The 13,015-nt window shown below is 37.9% G+C and overlaps 1 non-coding gene across 1 annotated transcript; it reads left to right on the top strand.

Moving 5' to 3' along the window:
• The first annotated feature begins 12,193 nt into the window (after positions 1 to 12,193).
• Positions 12,194 to 12,300, top strand: LOC145127934 (small nucleolar RNA R71). Its single transcript, XR_013716539.1, has one exon. It is a non-coding gene; the product is annotated as a small nucleolar RNA R71 (small nucleolar RNA).
• The last annotated feature ends 715 nt before the right edge of the window (positions 12,301 to 13,015 follow it).

Here is a 13,015-nt window from a genome sequence, read left to right on the forward strand (position 1 = left end):
TGGAAATTGGTGAATCGTCATTCGCCTACCTTCAAATATTTTATAGCTTGGATTACGGCATCCCTCTTCCAAGTTATAAAAGTATTGTGTTGGGTCCTAGCCTTAATATTTCATATTGGGTGTTATTCTAAAGATTTTAGATCAACTATCTTGAATATCTCCCAAAATATGTCTAGTTCAGACATCTATGATCTTCCCAAATCTCTTGGGACTTCACTTCCTCCACCTCCTCCAATTATTCTCCCTAACCCACAAGTTCAAGGTCACTCAAGCCCTATTGGCAAGCAAGGTCTATGTGTGATTGCATCTTGGAGATGAAGTCACATATTGACAAGCCGGGAGAAGTTGGGTGTCAAAGTCTTAAGAAAGTTGGATGTCCAATCACTTTCTAAGTCACATAGTGAGTTTCCTTGGGACTACTATGAAACAGACTGTGACATGACCCTTAATGATCTTATCTATTTGCTAGGTGCTGCTGAATTAGCAATGATTTGGAGTATTGGTAAAGCAAATTTGATTAGAAGATCAACTTCCCAAACTTCCATGGACATTGACAATGGTAACATTGAAAAATCCAGAAAAGCTTTCTCTTCCCAATGGAAAGGGATCAGCCATAGTCAACTCAGTTGACCAAATGGTAAAGAGAAAGGTTAAGTCTGAGATAGTTCTGTGTACCATTCCTAAAGGGTCCATATGTTTCTATTGCCAAAGGAAGGGGCATTGGTTGCGAAGCTGCCCTGACTACCTGAAAGATCTGAGAGAAGGTCTAGTCAAAAAGTTTGACTGTACTTCAGGTAAGTCCACTATCTAACTATATTAAGTTCCTATTTGGTGATTCTTATTACATGGTGTGACTAGGTCACATGGTGAAGTTTTAAGAATCTAAGAAATGAGAGGAAGCTTAAGCTGATTCTGATCGCGAAGATGGATTTCGATCGCATGGTTCGGTGATCAGAATCTTGAGCTGTTGCTTAAGAGTTGTGATAGATTGCTTAGGAATAGATAACAACATAGTTTTTCATATGCATTTGCATTGTAAGGATAAGTTTTTTCCGCAAGTTTTAAAATAAAAGGAAAATTTTTGATTTTTATTTTAAGTATCCTTACAATGGTATTTGTGAAAAATTGTTGTTTATATGGTTCCATTGATAGCAATATTGGAAAATGAATTTGATTCTGTCGTTTGTGGTAGTGTCATAATTTACCAAATAAGGAAAGATTCTCATCAACCAAGTTTCAGTTGGATAGAAACTTGGAATCATACAAGTTGTATAGCATGGTGAATGAGAATTTTCATCTTTGGAAAATTAAGACTAATACCTTTTTCACATGTATATGTGAGTCAAGTGAAGGACTAAGGGATCGAGTAGACATTCGTGTGCACTGGTCAAGTCCACCACAAAAGATCGATAAGACTATTCGTCATGATTTACTAAAGTTTAGTAAATATGATTATACTTACAAGTTTAAGTATAATTCTGAAACATTGGAAAAGTTTCAATGTATGGCAGAATGAATGAGAAGAATCAAATTAGGCAGAGAGATAAAAGTTTCTTAAATCTGAAAAGATGGGAGAGTACTTTAGGATCATGTTTTGTGATCATCTTAATGATTAAAGAACCATATCACAATTGGTCTTTTAAGGACATCTTAGTGCATTCTTATGGCTAAGAAGAGGAATCGTGAATTGTTGAAATGGTTAAATCAAGAAGATGACTCATACTTCGTTCCAAAACAATTCTTAGAGTCAGACTCCAAGATTGTAACTTGAGTGACACATCTTAAAGAAGGTTTATTAACACTTGTCAAATGTAAGAGTGAAATGTGCTCTACTCTTGTACATTTGAAATTGGTAAGTTGTGATGTTTTGGATAAAACAAAGACCAACTAAGGCCCATTGTGTGAAGTGTTTGTCTTGATAAAGAATCCGCACTATCTCTTGAATATTTGGCAAGATAGTCTTATATGTCAAGAGGACAGTGGGAGTCTTAGAGATCCTGAAAGAATTTCAAGATCCAATCAAGAATAAAAACCTGTAGTTTGACACTAGCACACGACGTGAGGTTTATAACCTATCTTGTTGACATATTCCTAATTCTGTGCCCATTCCAGTTAAAGTTGGCTTTGCATATGAGTTCTGAGAGTTCTCAGTTGGTTGCATAACAACTTGGAAGCAATGGCAGGCCCTTGTGCTGCCAGGTGGCAAAAAGTTAAGACTGCACAAGTTCGGTCCATATGAGTTTGGATTTGTCACTAACCTTGTCTTGTGATTATGGTTTTGACAAATTCACATGGAAAGGAACACATACACCATAAAATCTAAGTGGCATAAGGTTTCTCTCCGATTCATGAAAATGATGGTGAGAAAACGCTTTCACTAAGTAGATTTTAGGTAGATAACAGTTGTGATATTTGCATTCTCAAAGTCGCTCGTGTGGTTAACCGGCACACTAACATGGACTTATGAGAAATGGCAAAGGTCTAAACAATTGGGGCTATGATTACGACATCCCTTTTCATAGTTCTGGAATTGTTTAGACACACATGTGTGCTATCTAAGTAAAGGTGTATGATTTTGATAAAGTTTTATCAAAGCATATCATATCAGAAATCTGAACTTTGGTAAGAAATTCAATAACGTATTGATTTCTAGAAGTCCAGCTGATTTCTAAGTACATGTCAAAGCTAGTGGGAGCATAAGTATTATGCTAATAATCATCATGTTAGTGGGAGCATGATAATTATGCTAAGTGTTGCAAATTAGCAATGTTAATTATAGAAAACAAAAAGGTTTCAATTGGGAAAAGTTGTTTTGCTATAACTAAGGGAGAGGAAATTATACTTCATTTCAATTCTAAAAGCTTAGATTGAGATTTTAATCACCTTTAGTCAATGATATATATATGAATTTTATGTTGGAATGGTTCAACATAAGAAAATTCTATATATTGCGTTCTCAAAATTCGATTATGATTACGGCATCCCTCCTCATAGTCAAATTTTGAGAACATGGCAAATAAAATTTTATAGCATGAATCGTGTCCCATATGCTTCAGATATAGGATCGATTGCATGTGCTATAATATTTATCCTTTCTAAATTTTCCAAATGCTCAGGGCATTAAGAAGGGAAAAGTCTAGAATTGGATATGACTAATTTGATTAAGCAATTGTCGAGAACAATCTAAGGTTTACCAAAGATTGGTTGCTCAGGGACAGTTGGAAGTATAGTGTAAATTTTTGGGAAGGACCATATTGACATATTCTGAAAAGAGGCAACTCTTGTTCAGAGGTGATAGTCAAAATGAGAATATGGAAATATTCCCATAGGTGGAAGTTATTCATCAAATCTATGTAAGATTTGGAAACTTAATGCAAGAAGGATGTTCAAAGGAATGTACTTTGAATTTGAGACTTCGGTCCATGGAGTTGATCTCCTTTGGAATACTCTGTAATGTCTGTTGACAAGTCTTTGTGACTTTGTGCATAATCATTACAAGAGGATCAATGCATATAAGTTTAGAATCTAACAGATTTAGGTAAATGGCAGGATTTGGAATTCTTGCATTTGCGGTAAGGAATTGGGATTCTGAAATGAGTATCATTGGAATTATGTTCAATCGATCTATTTCACAAAGTAAAGATCATAGACAAACTTAGTGTGCATACTTGGTGTATGGAATAACTAATGTTTAGACAAACACAAGGTGCATACTTGGAGTATGGCATGACTAGTGTTTAGAAAACATAGTATACATGCTTGGAGCATGGGACAAGTATTGTTTTAATTCAAGTATAAAGTTGATAGTTTGAAACAGTATACAATGAATAATGTGTAATCAATATGGTGATAAATAAAAGGTGTTTTTATTTATATTCATAAGTTCTGAGACCATATTGGATTCGATTATTCTTATGTTTCACTTTGCATGTTTTGACTTCCAGAATAACTAGGTCATTCTTCCTGAATGACTAAGTTATTCAAACCATCCACAGTCGGTCATATGTTGGAAGTAGATATGATTGAAGACTGTCATGGGTTGGATTGTAGAGGTCTAAGATGTTGGACAAAGTGGTGCTACAACACTCATGAGTGCTCATAACTTCTGAGTATTGGATTCAACCCACGCTCATTGGAATCACTTCATGGATTTTATCACGAGTGATCATGAGACGATAATATCCTATATTCTTCAAACCTAGAGATATGAGTTGTTACTATGAGTTGGTTATACATTGATTGCACGAAAACGCATTGGTAACTCGATGTTATAAAACGTGCCTTTGTGTATGATTCAACAACTAGTAGAAAAAGCCATATGAGTCGAAGTTTATCCATTCCTTTTACCCTTAAAGGGATAAAAGCGATATCTGTGGGCCCCTCGATGATTTAATGATGATACATGTGAGTGCTTGGCCAAGCCAGGACTAATGTGATTTGTTCAATTAGTCGGTCGTCATGAATCGGAAATCGGGAAACAACAAATGGACAGAGAGAATGATTTATAATCCATGTCTCAGTCCATATGATATCTAGAATGGAGGAATATATGATCCCTTATCTAATGGGCAAGTGATGTGTGTAAAACCAACTAGTTTTAATCCTACTTTTCAATTATAAATTAGACACACAAAGGCAGTGGACCTATCATTTGTGGTATAGTTAAATAAGTAGGGTATCGAACACAGGGAACGACAAACTAAATTAATTACTAATATTATCTAAAACAAATAATAAAATGGGGTTTTCTCTAGTTTTACAAGACTAGAAACTTACTAACAGTTAAACTAAATAACTAACTAACAACTAAGCAAGCAAAGACCAACTAAATTCAATATCTAAAGGGACTTCTGTTCAGGTTCGACTCAATTGATCTTATGGTTGATTTAATGGTAATAGTGCAATGGATTAACCTTTTGTTGGCTACCGATTCAGGTGATTAGGTTCACATTCGCTATCGCTAATCCTTAGAAAATAAACTAATTCAAGCAGTGGCCAGTTGTCTAAATTAATTAATTCTCTAGGTTATTTATTCGGGTTAAATAAGACTTGTAATGGTTAATTAAATTAATAATTCAATTAGCCTCTTGTTGTTGGTTTATCAAACAAGCTCACACATTAACTTACCCATTCTCTAATTAATCCTAGTTTCACATTCGCTAATCCTAGGCACATAATAAAGTGTTCACATAGATCACATGAGGTAAACAATTAAGAGATGTTCATGCAGCCTAATTGCCTTCCTATTAACAGAAAATAGTTATGGTTAATGCATAAGGATCTTTAACAAGCTTGATTTAACAAAATCACCAATTTAGAGTTAATCCTACCATTAATTAAACCATAGTCTCAAATTTGTCTTACCCAAACAGAAGCTAAAAAGTTTAGCTCATGATTAAGGCAGTAGAAAACTCAAAAACAAAATTCAATAACATAAACATGGTTTAGGTACTAAATCTAGTCAAGAGAAATCGAATTATGCCTTAGTTATCCTTCAAAATTAGAATTGGGTTGGATCTTCACTCTTCCAGATGCCTCTCTTCGTTCTAAATCGCAGCTCCTCTCTCTAGGGTTCTCCAACCTCCTCAAAACTTGATCTGGAAGGCTTCTTTTATAGATTCGACTCGACTCGTCGAGTCCAAGACCGACTCGTCGAGTCCCTCATTAAATCCCCGTGTACGGCAAGGCAATGAGTCTTCTGCTTCGCGAATCTTCGTGGGAACTCGTCGAGTCCATGCCAGACTCGCTGAGTCCTTTGTGGTTTTTGGTCCTTTCTTCTTTTGCTCACTCCAAAGTTTCCCGATAGCTGCTCCTGCTTCCTTTTGCTTCCGAGCACTTCTTTTGGACTGAAAATATAATTCAAACATAATTAAGTACCTTTTGTCCATAATATGCAATTAATTAGCTAACAAATGATAAAAATCTATACTAAATATAGGGCTAAACATGCACATATCAAAATACCCCACACTTGACTTTTGCTTGCCCCCAAGCAAAACTGAATTTTAAACATTCTAGCATCACATAAGACAATCCCAATCGAACCCAGCCATTATGCCAAGACCGCAACGCATGCATTTGTGTCTAAAATTTTCCTAAGAACCCCCCTCAATTCTAAATACTAACAATCCTCATAAACACTCGCCCACTTCTTTCGAACAATGCTCATTTTATGCATCCCTCCGAATCCATCCGCAGAAACCTCCTAACCTCAAGATATTTTTGGTCAAGCAACCCAAACATACATAATCTAGTAAATTACAATTTTTGATACCACAATGGAGCTCTTTGGAATTCTTCACTTCTTTGTTATTTGATCTTGATTTCTTTGAATTCACCACCTTTATGATTCTTGGTATCTTCAACTTTTTGAATTTCTTCAGAACTTTGATCTTTTGATCTTCACTTTAATTGCTCCAAAATTCTTCAAACTTTTCTTGTAATTCTCTCTCTCTCTCTTTTTTAACATGTATCTCACTTTTTTCACTCAAATCCTACATTCTTAAGAAGGGGCGCTCAACTTCAACCCTTATTGGTTAAAGTATTAGTTTTCCTGGATACATTCAAATACACGATGCTAAACATATTGCATCCCTCAAACTAAGCGAGGTTGTGTTTTTGTCCCATGATTTCACTAGAATAAAGGAGGCCACAAATGCACTAGAACGTATATTGACTCAACTAAACATTTGGGTCTTCATGAAATCATCAAACATAATACTAGCATGAACCCTAATTGCTTTTACAAAAATTTTCTAATTTAGCCCTAGCAATCTTAATGCAAAATTTTTTAAAATTTTCAAAATTTAACTAAAATTTTCACTAATGTAACCAACCCCCTACCCCACACTTAAATTATGCAATGTCCCCATTGCATGTTATGCATGATAAAGAAAATAACAAAGTAAATAGGGAATTGGAACAAACTCCCCTGGGATAGTAGTTGCGAGGTTGATCGTCTTCATTTAAAGCTCCATCTTCAATCGACTTTAGACATGGGAACAACTCATCCATGTCTCGGGTGTCAAATCTCGTGTGGTTAGCTCTAAAAATGCAGGAAAAATTCTCGGAAATTCTCAGGAATTGAACTCAAACAAAATGCAGTCAAGTGGTGTACAACATATCATCGAATCAACAGCTTTAGAGGTGTAATGATGAACGACTCGTCGAGTCCAATAGGTGACTCACCGAGTACTAGCGTGAAAGGGCAGAAATCGTTAAATCATACTGGAACTCATCGAGTCTGGTATATGCACTCGACGAGTCCATCACTGGGTGTCAAAAACAGATTCTGCCATAAATCCAGCTCTCGGTAAACTTCAAAAATATATTCTTTTGTTCTTCAGTAATTATTCACTCCTTAACCTCTCTATAACCGGACTCGATACTTAGACTCAATACTTCACCCTCTCTCACCAAGACTTGACTCTTCATTTTTCTCTCATTCTCTAGACCCCTTGCAAGCATTCCCTAACTCAAATTCAAGCAAACAAAATAGAAATTGTCTCAAAACAACCAAACATATAAAAGGATAAAAATTCAATCTTCATCCTCCATGTCTTCTTCCGCATCTTCCTCTCGTGCTCCACTTCCACTAGCTTCACTTCTGCGTGCATTCATCCTCTCCTCCCAAGTTGGTATATAAGGAAATTGGCCCCCGTCCACATGTTGGATGTTGAAGTGGTTAAACAATTGGATGAAGGACCGGTTGGCAAAATTCACGCCTCTTCCCAAATCATCTTGATATTGTCTTCCTTCAACATTAAACCATTCCGGGGGTATTTCATCTTCCACCGGAATAACCGGTGAGTCGGGAGGTGCTTGCCCACGTCTTTGCCTCACTCTCCTACTCGGCTCCTCGGGTCCGATCACAACATCATCATGTGGAATAGCATAGTGTCCCCCTCCATAATCCTCAATAATTCTAGCCCTTCGAAAAAGAATAGGATTAAAGGGAGGGGTCGGGACCATTTTCATCAAGTTCCAAGCTCCCCGTTCCATCAACCCATATGATTTGGCTAGGCGGGTCACGAACATCCCGCCATTTATCTTTGAAGTTTTGCGATCTTTCACCGCCCCTTCAGCTAAGTAAGATGTCATGCAGTAGGGAAGATTGCAGAAAATATCCGGAGTAATAATACTCCACAAGTAGAAAACATCAAGGTTTAGAACCTTATCATCATCTTTCCGCATGTTTATTGTGTTTGCAATAAGGCGGTGGATCAATCTATGGGTTGGTGATCATATACTCCCCTCTTGAGCGGATTGGGGGATATATACTTTGTTAGCAATGGTATTCCACCAAGTGGAACCCACAACACCTTCCGGGAACCCTTTGTGACATTGTTCAAGAAAGGTGCCAAAATCAGGAGTGGTGATCAATTGTTGGTCATAAATACCAAGTCTGCAAGCCAATTCAACCATACTGCATTGGCGAAATTCACCACCAAGGCAAAAAGTGACCACTCCGGGGCTATAGTAGTCGTCCCCTCCACGGAAACTGATAGTTGAGAAAAACTCCCAATATAGCTCCATGAACACCGACTCTTGTATACGGAATAGCCGACTCCAACCATCACATGTAATAGACACCCCATCACGCATGTATACTTTGACAAGGTACGGGGCTAACTCCTCTTCGTAACGAACTCTCCCCAGCCATTCCCAATCAATCGCATTTGGGACACAAATCTCCTTCTTCTTAACTTCAACAAGCTTCTTCTTCCATCTTTTCATTGTAGACTCCGACTCAATTCTTGGAAAATTTAACCAAGGATGGTTTCCTTGGTTACCCCAAGAACTTTGTCCACCTCTTGGAAACATTTTCTGCACAATAGTAAAGACATACAAACCAGAAAACATGTAAATGTTAAAATTAAATTTTTGGGACTGCCTCAGGGGTCGACTCGTCGAGTCCATGAACAGACTCGGCGAGTCGTATGAACTCCTCGAGTCGCAATTACAGATCTGGACAAATCATCCATCAAAACTCAAAATTTCTTCTAAGGGTTTGTCTCGGAATGCATACTAAATGTAAATCAACAACCAATTCCATTTATAACATCCTAATCAGACAAAAGTTAAAAACCCTAGAAGTCTATTGTAGTCAAAATCGGAGTTGCAACCAAAATTGGTTCATTATTCTGCAGAATTTGAAGTCATTAAGATTAAGATCAAAAGAAATTCATACCTTTTTAGCAGAAAGTGAAAAAAAATCAAAGAAGATATGATGATGCTTGAGAGAAATATTCTGGCACGTCGAGTAAGGGAGTGGTGGCCGTTTCAAGTGAAAAAGTTTTACAATTAGGTTAAAAACCCTAATTTTACAGAAATGTAAAATTTATTTTTTTTCAGTAAATCGAACTGATTCGTCGAGTCATGGTATGGACTCGGCGAGTTGTGTCGCGAATTCTATCCATCTCTGCGTAAGGACTCGTCGAGTCTGCGTGTAGACTCGACGAGTCTATTAATATGTGCAAAACACTTCTTTTTCCAAAATTTTCTTTATTTAATAATCACACCACCCCACTCTTAGGCTTTAATTACCCTCAAGCAGTCATTTATGGATAAAAATGAAGATTGAAATAGCACAATCCTAAATAAAACCTAAAAAAAACGAAAACTAAAACGGAAAAAGAAAAGAAAAACAAACTCTTTTGTCGGGTTGCCTCTCGCTAAGCGTTTCTTTTTGAGGAGTCGTTAGCTGGACTCCTTCCCGCTCTACGTTTCTTCGTTTTCCTTCATCGGGAATTCACGCTTAATCTTTTGTTGTTTATACTTTGTCCTGTAAGCGTGTATTTTTCTCTTATATGCCTGTCGCAATTCTTCATTCCTTTTCTTTGTGACATCTTCTTCAATTGCATACTTGATCTGTTTCCCAATCTTCTTCTTCTTCACCCCGTTCCTTGGACCCATCTTTTGTACTTCTTCTTTGTCAATCTCGATTTCCCATACAGTTGCCACTGCATCATCACTTGATATTAAGGATTCTTCCTCACTTCCATCACATACTAAAGAATCCGGTAGTTCAAATGTAAATACTTCATAATTAGTAGAAACTCGGGCTCGAGGTTGGATTTTTTTTATTGTAGTTGACTTGATCTCTTGATTAGCCATGTGTGACTCGATGGATAAGTTATTCATGTCATCATTCCAAGCCTTTGCTTTCTCCTTTTCTCCCAAACTTACCTTCTTGTCAAGCTGAATTGCTTCCTCTTTTTGCATCATCGTGTCAAGGTAAGCCAATTGTGCGTGTTGGAAGTCACAAAAATTTTCGACAATTTCACTCTCTTCTATTGGACTTTCCAAAGGATCAGGAAAAGTGTGATCGTCAAGGCCAGAAAGGGGATTTGTAAGTAGCAGGACAAGATCTTCAGCATTTTTGAAGTTCTCGTTTGGACTCGTCGAGTCAGTCGATGCTACTCGGCGAGTCGGTGAGGTTTCCACAATTTTTATTGTTTCTTTTGAATCAGCTTCCTCTAGCAACCTTTCTATCTCCTTTAAATCTTTTCCAGCATCGAAATTCCCTCCAGAAGGTAATAGAAATTGACTTGGATTTTCTTCTTGTAAAAGTGCAAGCTCTCTTTCTAACACTTCCTCATCCAAATCTATTGAGGAAACTTTTTCGTCTTTTGTCCTTGCATATTGTTTCTCTTGTTCTGCTTTAAACACCACTGAATCGTTCCCCACCCTTAGTGTTAGAGTAGATTCGCACACATCGACTAATGCACAAGCGGTATTCAAAAATGGTCTCCCAAGAATGATTGGAACTTTAAGGTCTTCTTCCATGTCAATCACTACAAAGTCCACGGGTAAAACAAATTTATCGACTTTGATGAGAAGATCTTCGCACACTCCTTTTGGATGTATTATTGTCTTATCGGCTAGATGGATCTTCATATGAATCGGCTTTGGCTCCGGTAAATTTAGCTTCTTTAAGAAAGAATATGGCATTAGATTAATACTTGCACCCGAATCGGTCAACGCATGAGTAGCAATTATGTTCCCAAATTGACAAGGTATGGAGATGCTTCCCGGATCACCCCTCTTTTCAGGCAGCTCATTCAACACTAGTTCAGCTACTTCTGCCATATGTTTTCTAGAGGCAAAGAGACTCTTCAACAAGCTTGCATATTTAAGCGTTTGAAGTATCGTTTCAACAAATGGAATGTTGACTTGAAGGGCCTTTACATGCTCCAGAAACTTCCTATACTCTTTAACTTGATCATCAGGTATGGCTCGAATCGGAAATGGCAAAGGTGGCCTGGAAGGCTTTAAAGAATAAACAGTTTTGTCTTCAGGCATTGGACTCGTCGAGTCCACGACTGAGACTCGGCGAGTCGAGTTGGGTTTTGCTGAATTCGAGTTTCCTGTTTCTTCTGCTTGCACCTTTATTGAGGCCTTCTGGGTAGGGGTCAGAGGAGTGAAAATTGTTTCAGAACTAGTTATTATAGCATTCAAATGCTCCATTCGTGGATTCTTTTCGGTATTGCTTGGAAGATCACCCGATTGTCTTTGATTGATTTGGTGGGCCAGCTGCCGTAGCTGTTTCTCAATGTTATGAATAGATGCTTGCTAATTCCTTAGTATTGTTCTTGTATCTTGTATCGCAGCATCATGGTCATTATGTCTTTTCTCAAATGCAGCTACAAATTTAGTGAGCATTTCTTCCAAGTTTGGTTTCCTTTCTTGCACCGGCTCCTCCTTTTGGTAAAAACCCCTTGCTTACTGTCTAAACTTTTCCTCCTTCGCCTTTTTGTACTCATCATATGGTAGCCATTCTTTCTTCGGTTTTCGCCAATCATTATCGAATCTATCTCCGCTTGAATAGAATACTTGGGCTTTCTTGTTTCCATTCTCATCCAAATCACAATCTTTAGTAAGATGAGGCCCGTTACAATTCTCACATCCAACCCGAATAGCATGGATTGTTTGATCCATCTTATCCATCCTCCTATCCATGCTTTTCAACATTGCCATCATTGCCGCCATGTCCTTAGAAACAGAATTCACCTCCCCTATAATTGGATTATTCCTAGGATTATGATATTCTCTAGAATGCTTAGAGAATTCTTCAATTAGTTGCTTTATCACCGGGGGTGCCTTCTTTGTGAGCGGTCCTTGCGAGTCAAGTAATTGCCTTGTTGTCACGTTTACTCCATCATAAAAAATGGAGACTTCTTGTTAACTATTTAGATTATGATGCAGGCAGTTTCTTAGCAAACCTTTGTATCTCTCCCACGCCTCATATAAGGATTCTCCAACTTGTTGTTCAAAGTTGGCAATAGCTTTCTTTAATTTGGCTATCTTTGAGGGAGGTCAAAATTGATCAATAAATTCTTCTTTCATCTTAGCCCATGTAGTGATGGATCCGGGAGGGAGTGACTTGAGCCAATCCTTTGCAGCACCTTTGAACGTGACGGGAAGCATACGAAGTAAAACGGTATCGCGTGCCACATTAGGAAAATTAAAATAGTCGGCTATGTCGCTGACCTCTTCTAGGTGCTTGTACGCGTCTTCGTGATCTTTTCCATAGAATGGAATCTCCTTAAGTTGGGCGAGTATGTGGCCTTTGAGCTCAAAATTTGCGTTTGTGGGAATCGCGAGTTGCACGAGCCCCGGACCGCTGTCTTCACGCATCTTCTTCTTCCATTCGCCCATGGGAACTTCATCGATGTTAGCCATGGTGGTGTCGAATCCGCCTTCTAAATCGCTCCCTTCAAATTCACTTTCTTCTTGTTCAGATTCATACTCGATGTCCTCCTTGATTGGGTCTTCGTTCGCCAAGGAAATGCTGGATCCTCCTGATTTACTGCTCTTCTTCTTGCTGAAAACAGATCTGATATTCTTCAAAGGTGAGTTTTTTGAAGATGCAGATTCTCCAACGGTTTTTCCTTTGTTCTTCTTTAAAGTAGCTTCCGGGTCTTCAAGTGGTGGAATCAAGGGTGTATTTCCTCATCTGGTCATAAACGTACTGCAAATAAACAGAAAGACACGCGTAAAAGGAATAAAAAAG

The sequence above is a fragment of the Lactuca virosa genome, chromosome 7 (assembly GCF_052849685.1).
Source record: "Lactuca virosa cultivar CGN04683 chromosome 7, Lactuca_virosa_CGN04683_v6, whole genome shotgun sequence".
Taxonomy (NCBI): Eukaryota; Viridiplantae; Streptophyta; class Magnoliopsida; order Asterales; family Asteraceae; genus Lactuca; species Lactuca virosa.